Genomic DNA, 18,482 nt, shown 5'->3' on the forward strand with positions numbered 1-18,482 from the left:
GTCCCAGTACCCTAGTAGTAATCCATTGAAAGGCTCCTGCCTCCCTCTTCCTCCCCATGATACCTGATTAGCAATCTATTTCATTATCCCTCTGCCCCTCTTCCACATTCCATAAGTGGTGCAATGGACAGGTCACACATTACCATTGCCTCCCTCTACTTCATCCAAGTCCCCCATAACCCCGCCTCTTTCTTCTTCATTCCCGCACCCTATTACCCCTCCTCACTCTTCCTAGCCCAGTATCATATTATGTTCGCCTCACTTTTGCTCGTCTAAGTAAACCATTAGTGCTCCATTTCCCACATTGTCTCTTTCTCATTCCCTGCTCCACTCTTCCTCATCCCAATACCCTATTACTCCTGATTCCCTCTTTCTTGTTCCATTATCTCATTAATAATGCCTCACTTTTCCTCCTTCTAGTAGCCCAATAGTAATTCATTAACTTGGCTCCCTCTTCCTCACCCAAGTACCCCATTAGCAATCCATTAACCTCTCCTCACACGTTCTGGTCCTAGTACCCTGCTAGTAATCCATTGCAGTACCCCCCTCCCACTTCATTGTCCTGGTAACCACATTAGTAATCTACCACACTAACTCCCCCTTCCTCATCCCAGTATGCAATAAGGTATCCATTGCATTACCCCGCCTCCCTTTTTCTCAGCCCAAAACCTCATTAGTAATACATTACGCTGCCCCTGCCTCCCTCTTTTGCATCCTGGTTCCTCATTAAATTACCCTCACCTCCCTCTTCCTTAACCCAGAAACCCAACCGATCTATCCTTTATCTCGTGCCGGTACCCCATAAGCAATCAGTTGAATTATCCCCCACCTCCCTCTTACCCATCATGGAACCTGATAAATAGACTATTATATAACCCAGCATCCCTCTTTCTCATTCTGGTACATCATTCGTCATTTTTATGTTACCGCTGTCATCCTCTTCTTTGTCTTGGTACACCATTAGTATTCCATTATATTACCACTATCTCCACCTTCCTCATTCCAGTATCCAATTAGTAATCCATTGCATTACCCCACGTCCCTCTTCCTAGTCTGGGTACCTCATTAGATTATACTGACCGCTCTCTTCCACATCCAAGAACTCCATCCCTGCCCCTCTTGTCATCGTCCCAGATCCCAGTAGTAATCCATTGAATTACTCCTGCCTCCCTCTTCTTCATCATGATACCCGATTAGCAATCTATTTCGTTATCCCTGTGTGCCTCTTCCTTGTACCAATGCATCTTTATGAATCCATTCTATTGCCCCTGCATCCCTCTCCCCACTTGTGTTTCCCCATCAGTAATCCATCACATTTTCCCAAACCCCCTCCTCCTCATCTCGGTACCCCACTAGTAATACATTACATTAACCTCATCTTCATCTGCCTCCTCCCAGAACCCCGTTAATAATCCATTACATTGCACACTTCCTCCCTCTTCTTCAACCCAGTACCACAATAGTAATGCATTACTTTAACCCTGCCTCTCTCTTCCTCATTCCAGTACCCCATTAGTAAGCCATTACATTGCCTCACCTCCCTCTTCCTTGTCCCTGTACCCCATTAGTAATCCATTATATTACCCCCACCTCCCTCTTCCTCATCCCAGTACCCCATTAGTAATCCATTGCATTACACCTGTGTCCTTCTTCCTCATCCCGGTACCCCATTAGTGATTCATTGCATTACTTCTCCTCCATTTTCCTTATTCCAGTACCCAATTTATAATCCATTACATTACACCTGGCCCCTCTTCCTTGTCCCTGTCGGCCATTAGTAATCCATTACATTACCCCACCTCCCAAATCCTCATCTTGGTCCCCATTAGTAATCCATTACTTTACACCTACGTCCATCTTCCTCATCCGGTACCCCATAAGTAAACCACTGCATTACCTGTTCCTCCCTCCTCCTGATCCCATACCACTTTTGTAATCCATGATATTACACCCATCTCCCTATTTCTTGTCCAAGTACCCCATTAGAAATCCATTACATTACCCCCAACTCCTTTCCCCTCATCCAAGCACCCCTTAAATACTCTGTTAGCCTGCCTCATAAGCATTTCCAATCACAGTCCCTTGCGTGCTTCCCTTGTTACAGTCCTTCATGCGCATCCCTATTTAGAGTCCCTCCTGAAGGTTCCTTTACAGTCCCTCATGCACATCCACATCACAGTCCTTTGCACGCATCCTTGTCACAGTCTATCTTGTGCATCCTGGTCATAGTCTCTTGCGTGTATCCCTGTCACAGTCCTTCATGCACATCCTGAACAGAATCCCTCGCACAAATCCTTATCACAGTATCTAGTGTGCATCCATGTCACAGTCCCTCATGTGCATCCTTGTCACAGGTTGGTGGGTGCATCCTCATCACTGTTCCTCTTTCTCTTCCTTAACACTCTTTCTTGTTCCAGTCTCTCTTCCTCTTCCTTGTACCATTTCCTTCTCCTTTGCCTCATTAGGTGGCAAAGTGGGGCCTCGGGCATGGCGAAATGCCCTGGCATGGGCAAAGTCGTCAATGGCCATAGCTATAGGGCATATCCCACGAACCACAGACCCATAATGTGGAGTCTACCCTACCAGCCCTTGACACCTGATGTCTGCACTTACCCATGCACTACCACATGATGGCCGTTACTTTACTTATTGTTTTACCTATTCCCATGTACTACACTGTCCCTGCCCCCTTCCCATGCACTTGCGCAATCTGAATGACACCTGGCCTAGTAGGATCGCTGTCTGTCCTCCCTTGGTTCCCTCTCTTGCCTCGTCGCGCCTTGAAACACTTGTTACAAATGCCATATCATATAGTACCATATCACAACCCCAGGATGAGTAGCTTAGAAACACACTGATAACTTTGCATATGACATCAACATGATATCAAAATGAATAACATCCCCGGCGCAGCAATGACCGCCATGGAAAGAGAGAAGGGAGTACATGCAGTTCCCTTCTCCCTTGTCCATGGTGGCATCTTAGTTTGTAGTTTTTTTTAAAGTTGGGGTAACGATTAACAAGCACATCCTTTCTCATCTTCAAAAAAACATTTAGCGTCCCGGTGTAACATGCCGGGATGCAAATAGCAATAAAGCCATCTGTATGGGGGTGGGGGCTTCAATGGGACAGGTAATGTCCGGTCTCCTGTTACTGGCCGGGGCATTGCCTGGCCCGGTAAAGCCCCTGCCAGTCTGGGTCTATTCCTTAAGTATGTTTACACATATACTATTGGCCAACCATGGCATAACGATACCTTTTTGGGAAAACTTTGGGGTCAGTACGTCAGTACACCTCTTCCTTTTTTTGACAAGCATCTATTGTGTCAGTGACCATCGAAATCGGTTTTTAGCCAGTAAGCAACAATTCGGATATTGTGTCAGGATTAATGCCTGTGGGGCAAATGAGCCATTTATAATGCTCGTGCCACTGTATGCCAGTGTACATGGTCTCCCCAGGTACCCAGCCACGATAAAGGCCACCATAACAGTGTCTGTACCAGTGTTCATGCCTCTTCACTCAGTGTGTGCATGTGATCATGTGTCTAGTCAAGTTATTACGACTGTGATCACATACCTTAGCAGAGGTTAACATGCCCTAAGAAAAGCAGCTGCAATTGAACGCATGCAGTGCAGGTATTGGGTATATATTCGTTTGTTGCAGCGCATACAGATTTACAGGGATTTTGTTCGAGCAGAGAATGTGTGGCTCCCTGTAATCATGGACCCCAGCATAGGATTCATCTATCCTTCATTGCCGCCAGCATACCATTTTTGTGCATAATCTCTGAACTATAACATAAGACTTATGGCTGTAATAACGGCTTCATTAAAATATTTATGCCGGTAATCGCTGTATTCAGTAAGGACTTACACTTGGAAGCGGAACCCAGCCAGAGCATTCCAGCCTGCAATTCCTTCTGCATCATGATGTCAGCCACCTCTGCAGTCAACCACTACAATCTTTCCCCTATAATTGTTTAGGCAAGTGTTTGCTACTCCAATGGCAGTTTTCTTTTATTTAATATATTTTTCTGAATATCAAGAACCACGCAGTAATACATATTTTGCACAGTGCTTTTCAATACAATTTGCGACCAAGGAAATCAGGAAATCTTTGTGATATGGATTCGACCGCAGCTGTCTTTTGCATCTTCCTTCTTCATTCTCCTATTACCACATCCGTGTCCTTAAACAATCCTCTGCTATTGGAGATATGGAACATCCTTCATCTTTCAGTGGGAGTTTAGAGAATGAGTTACTGCCTGAAAATAGTTTTTAAAATATCCCCTTCTTGAGATGTATTAACTACTTTGTTAGGGTCTTTTTTTAAAGGTGTCTCTTGAGCTACAGAACAGTTTTCTTCTGTTGGGGGTACTTTCTGCGATTGGATTAACCCGGGGTGAAAAGTGTTGTCTGGTTCATCCCGACAGTCATTAAGCTTTGCTTTAATTTAACTTCAGCAGCCCCAATGAACCATCTTCCTGACTTGTCTCACAGTCATGCAAATCTGTTTTCAACATCCCTGTCCTGTTAGTTCACCACTTAACAGAGATATCTTACATGGATTGCTGTCTGGAAATTTGCTGCTTTTTATTTTCCATGGTTATCTTGACATGGGGATTTTTGATCTTCTCTTCTGCAGTTTGCGACTTTGATTTCCAAATGTCTTTGGCATGGGCTCCCAATGCGCCTTAACTTACACATCAGCTTATCTTGGTTATGACCTGTTTATGGAAAGTGGGACATAGTTGAGAACATTTTGGCCCCTGTTGAGTGCCTGCTAAATATTTGGGGCTCAGTCTCTTGCTCCCAAATTGTGCAAGGAATAATGGTTTCTTCTCAACCTTCCATGCCATTTACTGTGGTCAGTTCTATAGTTTGTCCTCATTACTGAACATTTGAAAACTTGCATCTTAGTGGGGATCTTTCTCCTCACCTAACATTTTGACTGAGTTGCCCATTAAAGACACTATGGGCCTCATTATAACCCTGGCGCTCCCAGATTGAAGGGGGCCGGTACGGGACCGGCCCTCTTCAATCCGGGAGTTCGATTACGAGCTTCCCATTGCACGCCTGGTAAAACCAGGTGTTCTTTCCGGGTCCCGCGAGGGGAAGAGGGAGGCAATAACGGGCGAGTTGTACTCTGCCTGTTATTACCTCCCTCCGCATTTCCATTGAGCCCTATGGGGGCTCAAATGGGAATGGGGATGGGTTCCTGCATGGAGGACTTACCGGGTCCTCCTATATCGGAGTAACCCGGTAAGTCCCCATTGCAGGAACCCGGTAATGGAGCCCGGAACGGAGGCAGCCATGGAGTTTATAGCTCCATGGCTACCTCCATTCTCGTAATGAGGCCCAATATTTCTCTAACACCCTTCATAATTATATGGTACAGAGCAACGTGCCTTCTTGAGTTAGTAGTGTGGGTTAACTTGGCTTCCAGCATCATTAATCCTTCATGAATGCATTTTTGACAAGCTCTCCCCTTCTGTGTTTTATTTACATGGCACACTGTTACAGTGCCAGGGGCATTCATCCCCACAGCAATGTCAGGACTTTTTTTTGCATGTAATGGTTTGTCATTCAGGGTATCTTTAAGGATTCTGATTGTAAATATTGCTCTGGCCCACTTGCCATTCCAACTCTGGCAACTTCAGCACCTCTTGCTCTCATCGTTGTTGTCTATGTTTGTCAACGGAGGGATATCACATTAAAAAAAGATGTTGTGATTGCAAACCAGTACCCATCATACTTGCTTTTGGCTTCTATTTCAGATAGCTAATTTGTCCAATGTATACAATTCTCTAAGGATATCTGGATTGTGAATTGGCATGTGCATAGGCCTTCATAACCCTGAGGCCAGTATTCCCCTCTGAGCCCACCCTCTTCCCAAACTCAGCAAGACCTCTGAGAATGTTGCAGCCATGTTATCCACACAGTCAGACTCCTAGGGTTTCCAAATGAGTATTTATAGTTCAGTTTTACAAACATTTTAATGTTAGAGTGAATGTTCTAAAAAGTGAAATGACGACTTAGCCTCGTGTGTATCATGTACTTAATGCTTCAAGGAAACAACCATTTTATTACAGATATATTTGTCAAATAGGAAGGTCTCTGTTCATCCTTAGGTTCCATAATTGCTCTTTGATTTTATGCAACGCAGCCAGGGAATGAAACTGGCACTCATTTTCTCTGCCCCTTTCTCGTAGGGTTGTTTTGAAAGAGTACAGTAGGAATCCATGTATATTATTAGGATAGGCACTGGTAATGTGCTTTTCTCAGTAAGGTAAGTATAGAGTACAGTGTGCGGGACAGCAGATGTTTCCTTCTTGCATGGGCTCGAAGAGGCCTTAATCCTGCAAGCATGCATTTCTGCCACGCTCTCTTTCTTGGGTTATTTACAAGGAATGCTGTTATAGGGTCATATTGTCGTGTCAGCGTTCATCCCCATGGCATTGCCAGGGCTTTTTCCTCTCCAGATTACAGTTAATTGTTCAGGGTTTGCATTGGCCTACTAGTTGCACATTCTACTCCTGCCCACCTGCAATCCAACCTGTTTCTCCTCAGAGCATCTTGTTTAGATGATTGGTGTCTATGTCTCACCGGTGTGACTAACCAGTCCTCGGTGTGATTCACCATGCCTGACTCCTTGGGTTCTGATTCCAATCAGTGTTGAGAGGTGGCAGCAAAGTGACTGTGGAGAGAGCACACGCTCAGCGGGGGTGTGTTCTCACACGCGGTGCAGCTTGCTGGCCGGGTCTGCTTTATCTTTCTAACTGCTGCTGAAGAATCCTTGCGTTCCTCCTCTTCGGTGTCTGGGACCAGCTACTCGTTGTTGCCCACCCACTTGTATCCCTACTTTGAATAGGTGTCCCCCACAGAGGTGGCTTGGTTGGGCACATCGGGCCGGCAACACAGAAGCAGTGCACGGAGATCTTACCCAAAGGTATTATGTATCTATGCAAGTGGCATGTCGCACTCACTGTTCTTTAGTGCTGTGCAGCTGTTGGCATAACTGTAAGTGTAATAAGCCTGTGTCATGTTTTGTGTCTGGGAGTTTTTGCATTTTCTATTTCTCTCCTTTTTGTCAAGTGAATTCACCATTCCAAATTTTGAGCTGTCTTTTCACAATGCAACATATCATTCACATTCAAAAAGGGGCACACAGAAAATGCCCTCTCCAAGGTCACACCAGACAAAGTTGATCCCTGCATGCTCAGCCGCCAATGTGAGAGTGAGAGAGGATGCATGCGATACGACCCATGCAGAAGTCAAGCCTTCTACTCAGCCCAAGATCACTGAATCATTGGCATGGGGGAGTCACTTCTATGATCCCAGAGATACCCACAATGCTAAGCAGCTTTTATCAGAGCCTACTACCCCATATTTACCTTCATCATCAAGAGTCGGTCGACTATCAGAAGTCCTGGAGAGGAGTGCAAAGAGAAGACAGAGACTAAGAGAGAAGAGAGTCGGAGTGGGAGACAGGGAGGATTGGTGTAAGGTTGTAGAAGAGGCAGGCCCTAGAGGGCACCGTGGGGCACGAAATGTTGGTGGCAGCCCCGGTTCCCACAATCCATCCCGAAGTACTCTGCACGATCAACCTGGACTGATCAAACGTTCTAAAAAAGTGAACATGAAGCCGGAAAATGACAGCGAAGAAGTCAGTAGTTTGGTGGAACAAAAGGGTGACTCTTCAGTGAGAACTACAATAGGAGTCACATGGGACATTCCACTGCCTGCAAGGAGGGTGGGGGAAGGCTCATAACACAGACCCACATGTGTGGCGTGACACCATCTTGGGAGATGATTAGCTCTGAATGGAAAGCCTCTTCTGATTGCCATTTTATAAGGGAGTGTATTATAAGCAAACGTAACCAGACAGACAATCGAAATGAGTTCCGACATTGGCTGGAGTCTGCCTAGTTGAGAGTTACCAAGGCACCCCAGAGACAGCGAACACACCCCGTCAAACCATCTCAGTAGAAGTCAGAAGCAAAATGATCGCTCTGTGTGAAAGCAATGTTAATAGGCATGGTGGGCCTGCTCCTCCACATCTGCCCCCCCAATCACGCTTAGTTTCATCGACAGTTTTGGCAGGAAATTCATGTTAATTTTGTGGAAATGGCAGTCTCTACATGGTGGATAACTGTGTTTCTCATATAGGTCATTTGATGCATTTAAATCTATTTTAATGTATTGCATGTCACTTGGTCCATTGTAATGAACTGCATAACTTTTAATTTCCACACATGTATTTTCATATTACACTGTATGTCACTGCACTGGTCCACGCAGAGGGGATTGTTGCATTTTAATGTATAATATGGCTTTTCATTTCGCCACTGTATTTTAAACTTGTTGCTACCAAGGCAACAGCTAACAGCTGCCACTTTTATGGCCAGCCTGTAACCTCCCCCCTCCTCCTTTCTGTGTCACTTTGACAGCCATATTCATCATGGCATTTTCTTCTGAGAAACGGTTCCCCTTGCCTATGGAGGGGGCTCACCTGACTCCATTTCTAGTTTAAAATCCTGGGGGCTGATCTGTTGATGCCTACACCCTGTGATCCCTGCCCCTTCATGAAAACAGCTGTGGTCACCTCAGGTGTGGGTGAGGCAGGCCCTTCCATCTCCTTCCTTAGCTGTTGTCCCTGAATGTTTGCTCACCTGCTGCCTCTTCCTGTCACCAACCTCTCTGGACCCTAGAACAGCTGTATGGAACCCAGTGTGTCCATCCTAGAATGTTTGTCCTCCTGCCATGTCCCTGCCCCCCCCTCCCTCCTTGGTCCCTTCATCCCCTTCCTGGGACAGCTTTGTGGTGGGGGCGGAGCTATGACACCCTGTGAATCCCCACCACTTTTCCAGTCACTTGGACCCTGGGAGCTATTGTATCCATCAGGGGTAGGTGGGAGGGTCCAGGCTCTGCAGGGGCAGAGCAATAGCCTTATAAGTGGACAGAGCACCAGGGCTCAGTCACTATTTTTTGGTTGAAGTGCTGTGCCGGACGAGTGGGTGGGGGGCAGAGTAATTACAGATACCCTTAGCAGGTTCACTTCTCCCAGTCGTGTCTACTCCCCTTTCCTTCTCCATGTGCCCCTTTATCCTCAAGCTGCTCTCCTCTGCTCCTGCCCCACTCTCTCTTTCTCTTGCTCTGTCACTGTCTTTCTCTTTCTCTCTCTCTCTCTCTTTCTCTGTCATTGTCTCTTTCTCTCTTTCTGTCACTGTTTCTCTCTCTTTATTTTACTGTCACTCTCATTCTTTCTCTGTTACTCTCTCTCTTTCTCTGGCATTGTCTCTGTTTCTGTCTCTCTCGCTCTCTCTCGGCCACCCTCTCTCTCTCTGTGACACCCTCTCTCTCTGTGCCACCTTCTCTCTCTGTGCCACCCTCTGTGCCTCTCTCTCTGTGTCACCCACTCTCTCCCCATGCCAGATCCTCTCACTCTGTGCAACCTTCTCTCTCTCTCTCTCTCTCTCTCTGCCATCTACTCTCACTCTGTGCCTCTCTCTCTCTGTGCCGCTCTCTCTCACTGTGCTGCTCTCTCTCTGTGCCGTTCTCTCTCTCTCTCTCTCACACTATTTCTCTCTCACTCCTGCTACCCCTCTCTCCTCTTCTTGGTTTTACCTAGCCGGTATGCCTGCCATCAATGCCCTGCCTTGAGCCTGCAGCCCGGTGCAGACCATCATCCGTGTCCAGCGAGCCTAAATTACTCTGCTGGCATTTAGCTTAATTTGCGGTCTGTAATAAACCTGTTTCCTAATTCATTTCTGCAAAGACGTTGGTGCCTTCATTTGTGTTCCCACTTTTCTGTGTAGCCTGCCTGTTGTTGCCAGAGGGGGGACCCAGTCGTCATACACCATGCACGCCTCACCGTGGTCTGTTAATTCCCTGCCTCAAAACTGTGGCTCTGCCTGGGGTCTCCCAAACAGCCTTCCACAGTCTGGCCTGCCTTCCACTTCCACACCTTGCACAGCCTCCATGTCTAGCCAGTTCTGCTAGTTCAAAACAAATCAAACAAGGCATCATCATATAAGAGCCCCCCCTTTACTCTGCCATTGTGTGACACTATATTCTGCTTACCAGTATGCCATGTTAAACCATTAGCTCTAGCCTGCAGAAGGGTAACAGATTTACTGCACTGTGCATGTCACACTTAGAGCAGCTCTTCACACACCACTTAGGACTGCTCACTTTCACTGTTCACACTTGTGACATATATCCCTTTTGGAATAGCTAATCATGCTCTCTGCTGTCACCTTTTTTCTGACAGGCGGCTTTAGCTGGCGGATGTCTATGTTACTCGACCTCTCGCCTGCCTCGAGGTGAGTGTGAAGCATTAGGGAGTCCACTCAAGCTTGAAGAACTGCCTTGCCTTGTGCTGCTTTTACTGATTACACTAACAAGTGCTGCTGAGTGCAGCTGGCATCAAAAGACTGTACAATAGGGCTTTGTCTCAATCAGCAATTAAAGTTGCACGGTGTGAGGTTGCCAAGACTGAGACCACCCCCTTCCATTGACAGTGGTATATTCCTGAGAGCATAAGAGATCTGGACCCAGGAGGGAGTGGGGTTCACTTGCGCCAAAGTCTTGTGGTGACGCTTGTTATTTGTTTTGCTTTCAGCTTGACTAATAAAGTGTTCTTCAATCCACCAGAATTGCGAGTGGTCATTCATTTTTACTATACAGACAACAAACTAATAGGATTCATTCAGGACAAGAGGAAACTAATCATCATCAATGTGGAGAAGCCAGTCAGAAACGAGCCAAGAGTCACTTTAAGAAATAAAGTTCTTGCTTGGTTACACCAGAACATGGGGCATGGGTGCATAAGAACGCATGATTTGAAAGTTCTTCATAGGTTACGGAGTGATGAATGCAACAGAGACTGCATAGATGTGGGTTGTGGTAAAAGCAATCTTGCCTATGTTCTGTCCATCTTTAACAGCCTGGAAAATGTGTCATCTAATTTGAAAATTGTGGTCAACTACACATAGTATATATCAAGACACTTAGAGGAGGCTAGAACGGCGTCACCTAACATCTGATGTTAGTCACCAAGCCAACAAAGCTCTAATGGAAAGCGAAGCAATGACCTTGCCATGGATGTAGCGATGTTGCCATGCTTTTCCTGTACTAGTATTAGTACTTTCTTTCTCAATCCCCTTAGGCTCGGAAATGTCTCAGCTTTGGCCTCCCTCTTTGAAAAGAGTGTAAATAAGGAAGGGACAACATTAGCATTGTACTTATTCATGTTATTCCTGTCTACATGTCACACTTTCCTCTTGTGTTGTCATTTTGGTTTTGAGCTCTGTTGTTTGTATTCCTGATGCACCAAAGGCTTACTCAGCTGAAGTGTGTTCAATACAAACTTCACCATGGAGGGAAATCACATTAACAGAGACTTTATGTTTCCAGTCATCCTTGTTTGTGACTTCAATTTCTGGTTTCTAATTTACCCTGAGGATACATTTGTAATGACATCTGCATTGAGAATTGGACATGTGCACAGTAATCTTATCCCTGGGTCATGGATTTCCTCCTCAGCCAATCCTCCACTCCAATTCAGGACGGCACCTCAGGAAACCTTATCTGAAGAAACAAAGATGGCCCATGAAATCCAATGGAGGGAGGGATGCTGCAGCCATTGTATACTAATATCCAAACTCTAAACCTGTCCGAAGGAGTATTTATGTTCCAAGATTACCAACACTTTAATGTTAGAGTGAGTATTTTAAAAACTTAAATGAGCACAGAGCCCAGTGCCCATTATGTACTTAATGATTAAAGCATACAACCATTTATTTACAGGCATATTGGTCAAATATAAAGATCTGTGGTCATTCCCATTTTTCCAAAACATGCTCTTATTTTATGCAAAGCTGCCAGGACCCCAAATTGGTAACGTTTTTCCATTTCTCACAGGGGTATTGCCAAAGGGTACAATAGGAAATCACTCATATGATTGGTTTTGAGAGAAGTGGAACATTCTTACTATGGCTAAAACATGTGTTTTATAGAAATGAAAATTGGAACAATTTTAAAAAGGGCATTTTTGTAATCGTTTCTTTTGTCTCTCAAAATGTCCTTCTTTTTTAAAAAAAAGGCTCATGCTCAAATTCAAACTAATGATCTGTTTCTTCTGTGAGCACCAAGTCAATATGCCTGTAGGGAACATAGGGTATGGCATGAGGACGGAGCCCCTCACATTTTTTTCATGCATTTCATTACTTACAGGGGACCAGCGGGTTGTACTGGGCAGTTTCACTCTTGCTTTGGCTTGGCCTGTTTGGACTTTGCAATGAGTTGATATTACTGGGGCCTGCTACGTAAGATGGGACACAGTTGGCCTAGCCATTTCATGCATATGGTGCACATGCACAGCTGGCATGCCGCAGTCATTGAGGGGGGCTGGTACTACACACGCCCACCTGGCAATGGGGCGATGCTGTGCCCCTGCCATGGATGTGTGTAGCATGGTGCTTGCATGTGTCCATTGGCTGCCCTACCCATGACTCTGGCTCACAGGGGTCGCCTACGTGCACTGGCACATGGGTGCTGTTGTGGGTACCTGTGGTCGCTCCCATGCACTGCACCCACTCACAGTGCCCGGCTCTCGGGTGTTCACACTGGGGATGGAGTGGTGGTTTATTCACAATGCAATTTACGAGGGGGGTGACTCACCTCCAGCCTCCTGGGTGCCCGTGCCTGCCTCCGCTCCTCCCACTCCCTCAATGCAGGCCATGTCGATGGGTGGTGCACTGCTCTTCACATGGTCCCAGCTCCGGTGGTGGTAGTGCTGGACCTCCCCCGGTCACCATGCTCTCACTCCTGTGCTGTGCCAGCATGCCCTGGACACGGACACGCAGGTTGTTAACTCTCTTGTGGCAGTCATCGCCATCCCTGGGGACATGACCCACTGCAGTGACCTTCTCACTGATGTCCGCCCAGATCCGGTTACGCCGCTGTGACCCTGTCTTCTTCTGTTTGAGCCCATATAGTACATCCTAGTCGGAAATAACCTCCTCCACCAGTATTGCAAGTTCAGCAATTGTAACTACATGGCCTGCGGTAGCGGCCATGTAGTTATGGTGAAGTTGCTCATCTCATTGGAAGAGCACTTTTTGGGTGGCTTATAACTTCACTCCCCCCTGGACGAATCCTCACCAAATTTTGCAAAAAAGTATATGGCCCACTCTGAATTATTTTGCAAAGTTTGGTGAGGTTTGGTCCAGGGGGGGCAAGGTTATAGGGGGGGTCCCAACATTTCTTTTTTCCCATGGACATAATGGGAAAACACTTTGCTCACACCTACAGCCCAAACCGCTGGACGGATTTCCACCAAATTTGCAGCAGGAGCGGCGGCTTGGCCCCAAAAGCGTGCTTTTGTTAATTTGGTGTAAATATGTCCAGTCGTTTTTTTTAAATTACCAAAACGTAAGGCAAAATAATTAGTGATATCTAGGTCCGCTCTGCGGACACATTTCCCTGTTCGCTCCGCAGACAGGACACCGATTGGTTAATCGGCTTGCGTCATGTCCGCGGACAGGCAACATGTTCGCTGATTGGTTGGCGTGAAGCATGAGGTTAAAAAACACAACACTGCACTTGTCAAACGTATCAAATAATCTTTGGGGAGGTGAGGATGGGATGGAATATGGCTGCAAGAAGCAAAAAAACGGGCGCTTTTGCCGCCAAAGTCAGCGAACAGTTCGGATGTTCACGAACAGACCTGGGAAGTTCGGCGACACTTCAGATGTTTGCGGGCAGTTTTTGGATGGCTTATAACTTTGGCACCACTCAATGAAACCGCATGAAATTTTGCAATTATATTCCCGTCCTGATACGGAATGTGTTTGCAAAGTTTGGTGGGATTCTTTTAAGAGGGGGCAAAATTAGAGTGGGGTCTCAAAATAATGTAAAGGCTTATAAATGAGGTGCCATTTGACAAATGTACACTTAATTTGGCAAACTGATAATAGAACTAGATATTAATGTTTTTGCGAAGTTTGGTGGGATTTTGTCAAGAGGGGCAAAATTAGAAGGGGGGTTCCAATATAATGTAAAGGTTTATAAATGAGGTGCAATTTGACAAATCTACACTTATTTTGGCAAACTGATAATAGATCTAGATATAAATGTTTTTGAAAAGTTTGGTGGGATTTTGTCAAGAGGGGGCAAAATTAGAGGGGGGTCCCAAAATATTGTAAAGGCTTATAAATGTGGTGCCATTTGACAAATCTATACAAAGGTTTGCAAAAAGATTATAGATCTAGATATAAATGTTTTTGCAATGTCTGAATGGATTTTGTTTTTTGACAAGTGTCATAATGTAGGTACAAAAAATAGTGATTTACCTTTGGTGACTGAGGTGCAGCCTGTGGCCATGGGCAGTGGCCAGATTGTTGTGGTTGTATCTGCGTATACCCTTGATGAGGCATGTGGCTGCGTGTAGGACACTTCTCAGGGGCACAAGGGAGGACGATGGGAGGCCTTCGAGGAGTGCATTGCCCCCATCCAGGTGGGGTCGGATCAGTGCTTGAACAGTGGATGTAAAGCTGTTCAGAGGGAGGAAGGGCTTGACTTTCCACAGGAGGGAGAGCTGATGCCAAGGTGTCAGAATTGTCTTAGCTATGTGTGTCTTGAAGGAGAGGTGTTTGGCAATGTGGAACCCGGGGGACTTGGCGCAGGAGGTGAGCTTGGGTGTGAAGCCCTCAGAGTCAATGGTTGATAGCCAGGTCTGTATGTCTGGGTGTTGTTGATGAGGAGTAGGAATTCGGTCTTAGAGGGGTTGAGCTCCAGGTACGCACTGGACATCCAAGTCTGGATGAGTGAGAGGCAGGCTTTGAGCCTATGGATGTCCTTGATGGAGTCGATCTTGAGGTATAGCTGTGTGTCTTTGGCGTATTGATGGATGTGGATGTTGTGTGTGGCTAGGAGGGCTCCCAGCGGCTCCATGTATAGATTGAAGATCAATGGGAAGAGAACGGAACCCTGTGGGACTCCACAGGTGAAGGGTAGCATTGGCAATCTAGAGGAGTCCATCTGAGCAAACCGATTGCGGTTGGTGAGGTAGGATTTTAACAAGCGTAGGACAAGGTGCTGATCCCCATGCGCCGATGTAGGGTTTCCATAAGTGCCTGGTGGTCTACTGTGTCGAAAGCAGCTGAGATGTCGTGTAGAAGTAGGAGGCAGGGGTGGGTATGCAAATAAAACCACAATTATATTATTTTGGCTTAACATATTTCTATGAGGATTTACATATTGTCAGGTTGCTTTACTGTGTAATTTGCGTGCTTTGTGAGCAATCACTATTAGACCACGATATTGTAGTACTTGAAAGTCAAAATATAAATATTTGTACCAAGTAGTATGTGGTTAAGTGCCTTAATTGCAGAGTGGGTTAAAATCCTGGCTTCTGAACTTCATCAACGTGTGTGATCCACAGAATATTATTTAATATCACTGTGACTTAACTACAAATGCTTAAGTCATTAGAAGTAATTAAGTTCACATTATTCAGAATAAACTACGGGGTGCGTGTGTCAAGGGGCGCTCGTAGTGGCCGGGCCCGAGTTCCACGGCGTTTATGGGTCAGTCCCGGAGGGCAAGGCTCTAACGTGGAGGGAGAAGCTCTAAGGGGGGGGCCCGGCCAGAGCTCTGGGGTCGCTGGGGCTGCTTCCACCCAACCCTCCTCCCCCTGTCTCAAAGGTCCCCGGGCCTAGCTGATTTGATATGCTCAATTATGTTATGTAGTTTTGCATGATGCACTTTCTGCTGTTTTCACTGTTTCTTGGAGCTTCATTATCTGCAAGTCGTGGGATAAGTGCCTTGAGCAGTGGAAGTTTGCTTTGCTGCAATTTACATATGCACAGATTCGAAAAGATAGGGCTTTATGTCGTGCATACGTTTTAGATATTTTGTGAGTTGTCTGGGCAGTGAGTGGTTAATGCATGCTCCAGATGCTAATGTAAATTGTGCTTTGTGGTTGTCTGTGGTGTTTAAGGATGTGGCGAGTTGTGTTGTTCTATCTGTGGTGAGTTACTGTAGTATATAGTGTTGTTTACTGTTGACACTGGTCTTCAGGTGGTCTAGATTCCAATGTGTAATCTGTGTTATTTTGGTGCTGGAGTTGTGTGACGCGGGGTGTTGTCTGTTAGGGTGAGAGGTGGAATGATTTTGAGGTGGTTATAGTTGTCATGTCTTGCCCAACAAGCCTAATAATTGTGGACAACTTTTTTCCATTTGGAAACATCCAGGTTGGTCTAATTTATTTGTTTATATACATGCAAAACATTTTATTTCTGTAGTTGTTATGCTTTATTATGCCATAATATAGTATGTGATGCTACGTCAGATGACACTATGCCATTGCACAAATACAGAGCCCACAGATTCTGTTCAGTTGCCCGCAGTGGTAGAAGTGTACCAAAAAAAGTAGGGGAACTGGGAACCGGGTGGGGAGCAGCGTGCAATACATTTTTCAAGGGTTGCAGCCATGCTGCTTGACAGCCCATTGAGTTGAAACAGATTTCAGTTTAGCTGTAGCTGCTATTGTGTGGTAGAGTGGAGATATGTACTTCAACTTCACAAAGAACAGTTCCCGAATGTTGAAAATGCTTGCAAAATATAGTGGAACTGTTAACAGAAAAAAAACAAAAGTAGTGGAACTCCGCTCCCGACCGTCCCGGCCCACTGCCCGGAACCTCCCTTCGGATTGCCCATTGTCACCTCGAACACACTCCAACTGTAGTGCCACTCAGTCTTAGTATGGTAACATGCAGACCGAGATGGAGCATGCACTAGCATGTGACAAAGCCATCATTTAAAGCGTTAATCTACATTCATCCCCATGTTTTGGTGTAGTTACGTCCCTGGCAAAAGGCATGGTAAACAATGAAGGCTAGGCCTTTCCTCTCAAACATCTCATCTCTTCATAAGAGTGATAGATGATTAGTGAGCAAATGTTATGTACATGATTCATAACTTTATCAAATGATTATGTGCAGATAGGTTTATCATAAAGGCTTATCTGGGCTTTCTAAGGCTTGAATTTATGAAGACGTATTGGACAGCTTAAGGATATCTGAAGTTTTCCCATTTCAGGTGTGAAACAATTCACCATTCCTGGATTTTAGGCTCAAAACAATGGAAAAAAGGTACATTTAAAAAGAAATGTGCATGCGTGTTTGAGTAAATGTGTTTATGGGTACATATGTGTGTGCCTGATGCAAAAGCCTACTTTGCGTGGACTGGGAATGACATGATGCAGAACTAAAATTAGCATGGGCAAATATTGAGAGTGAAGGAACAATTGTTTTTGGCACTAGCAGCATGGACGGTGCACAGGATGACCATATATTGTTGAGACAGACTTTTTTGTGGGCAATAGCAGCATGAGTACGATTCGAACAAGCATGGATTGTAGAGGAGAAGTAGCACGCATTTCCAGAACAGAATCGCAATGTTTCAGTCTGTCTTCCAAGCCAAGCAATCAGAATGCTAATGTAAATACGTCACCAGACGTATTCAAATGCAGAAGCGCCTGCGCCACTTTGGTGTTCCATCTTCCTTGAGGCAGAACGTGAGGGAAGAGCTCAGCTCATCATCATTATCTGATCCAAATTAGGATTATGAGGCGCAGCTAATCACTTTGCAGTTGTTAAGGCGAATGCTCCGTCCCGGTAACTCCGGGATAGTTCTCCAAATCATTTGCTCTTGCTGTTTCTTGCTCTTTTCTGATTGCAGTCTAAGTAGAAATTACACAAAGACAGTGCCTGCGTTCTCCTAATAAAAGAAAAACCTCCCCGTCAGAGCTCCTAATGGAAGTTTTAATTTGAACTCATCTTTACCCCATTTTGCGAGATTTGCCTGATTGCTTTTATATTTTGCGCAGTGCTTAGTGAGCTTTAAAACAAAATGCTATTGTTAATGGAGAACCAATGGAGTGGAATGGATATGGATGAAAATATGATTCATCTGGCGTGAGGAAGGCATACACAGGAAGCAATGTGGGGATTACTTTCCGGTAATCTTTATCACTCCTCGTCCTACTATGGCCATTCATCACAGGGGAATTTTTGCCCTGTAGAGAAAATTAAAAATGTAGGCGCCCTGGATCCTGAGTTGGGGGCATAACAATCTTGTAATGGCACCAGGGACTGTTACATTGAGGCACTGTCTCTTTTAGGATGAGACCAGATGGACTCGTGGGGGATCACCCCAGGTCAGTATGAAGGTGATGGAGGAAGAGGACAGGTGTGTTTGACAGTGAATAAAGAAAGAGTATACAATCATTCGTATAAGTGTGCCCTTCCCTTCTTTCAAGTGCCACCAACAACTGGCGACGAGTTACTGGAACCGGCTTTGTGCTGTGGTTCCCTGTATCAATTCGTCACGTCCGTGCTGTCACACCAATATTCCTGCAATCTTCTTGTGGCATTCTGACACGTCGGATGCTATGATACCGGCACTCGCAGCTGA

Source organism: Ambystoma mexicanum, chromosome 4q, assembly GCF_040938575.1.
Source record: "Ambystoma mexicanum isolate Mex_15411 chromosome 4q, UKY_AmexF1_1, whole genome shotgun sequence".
NCBI lineage: Eukaryota > Metazoa > Chordata > Amphibia > Caudata > Ambystomatidae > Ambystoma > Ambystoma mexicanum.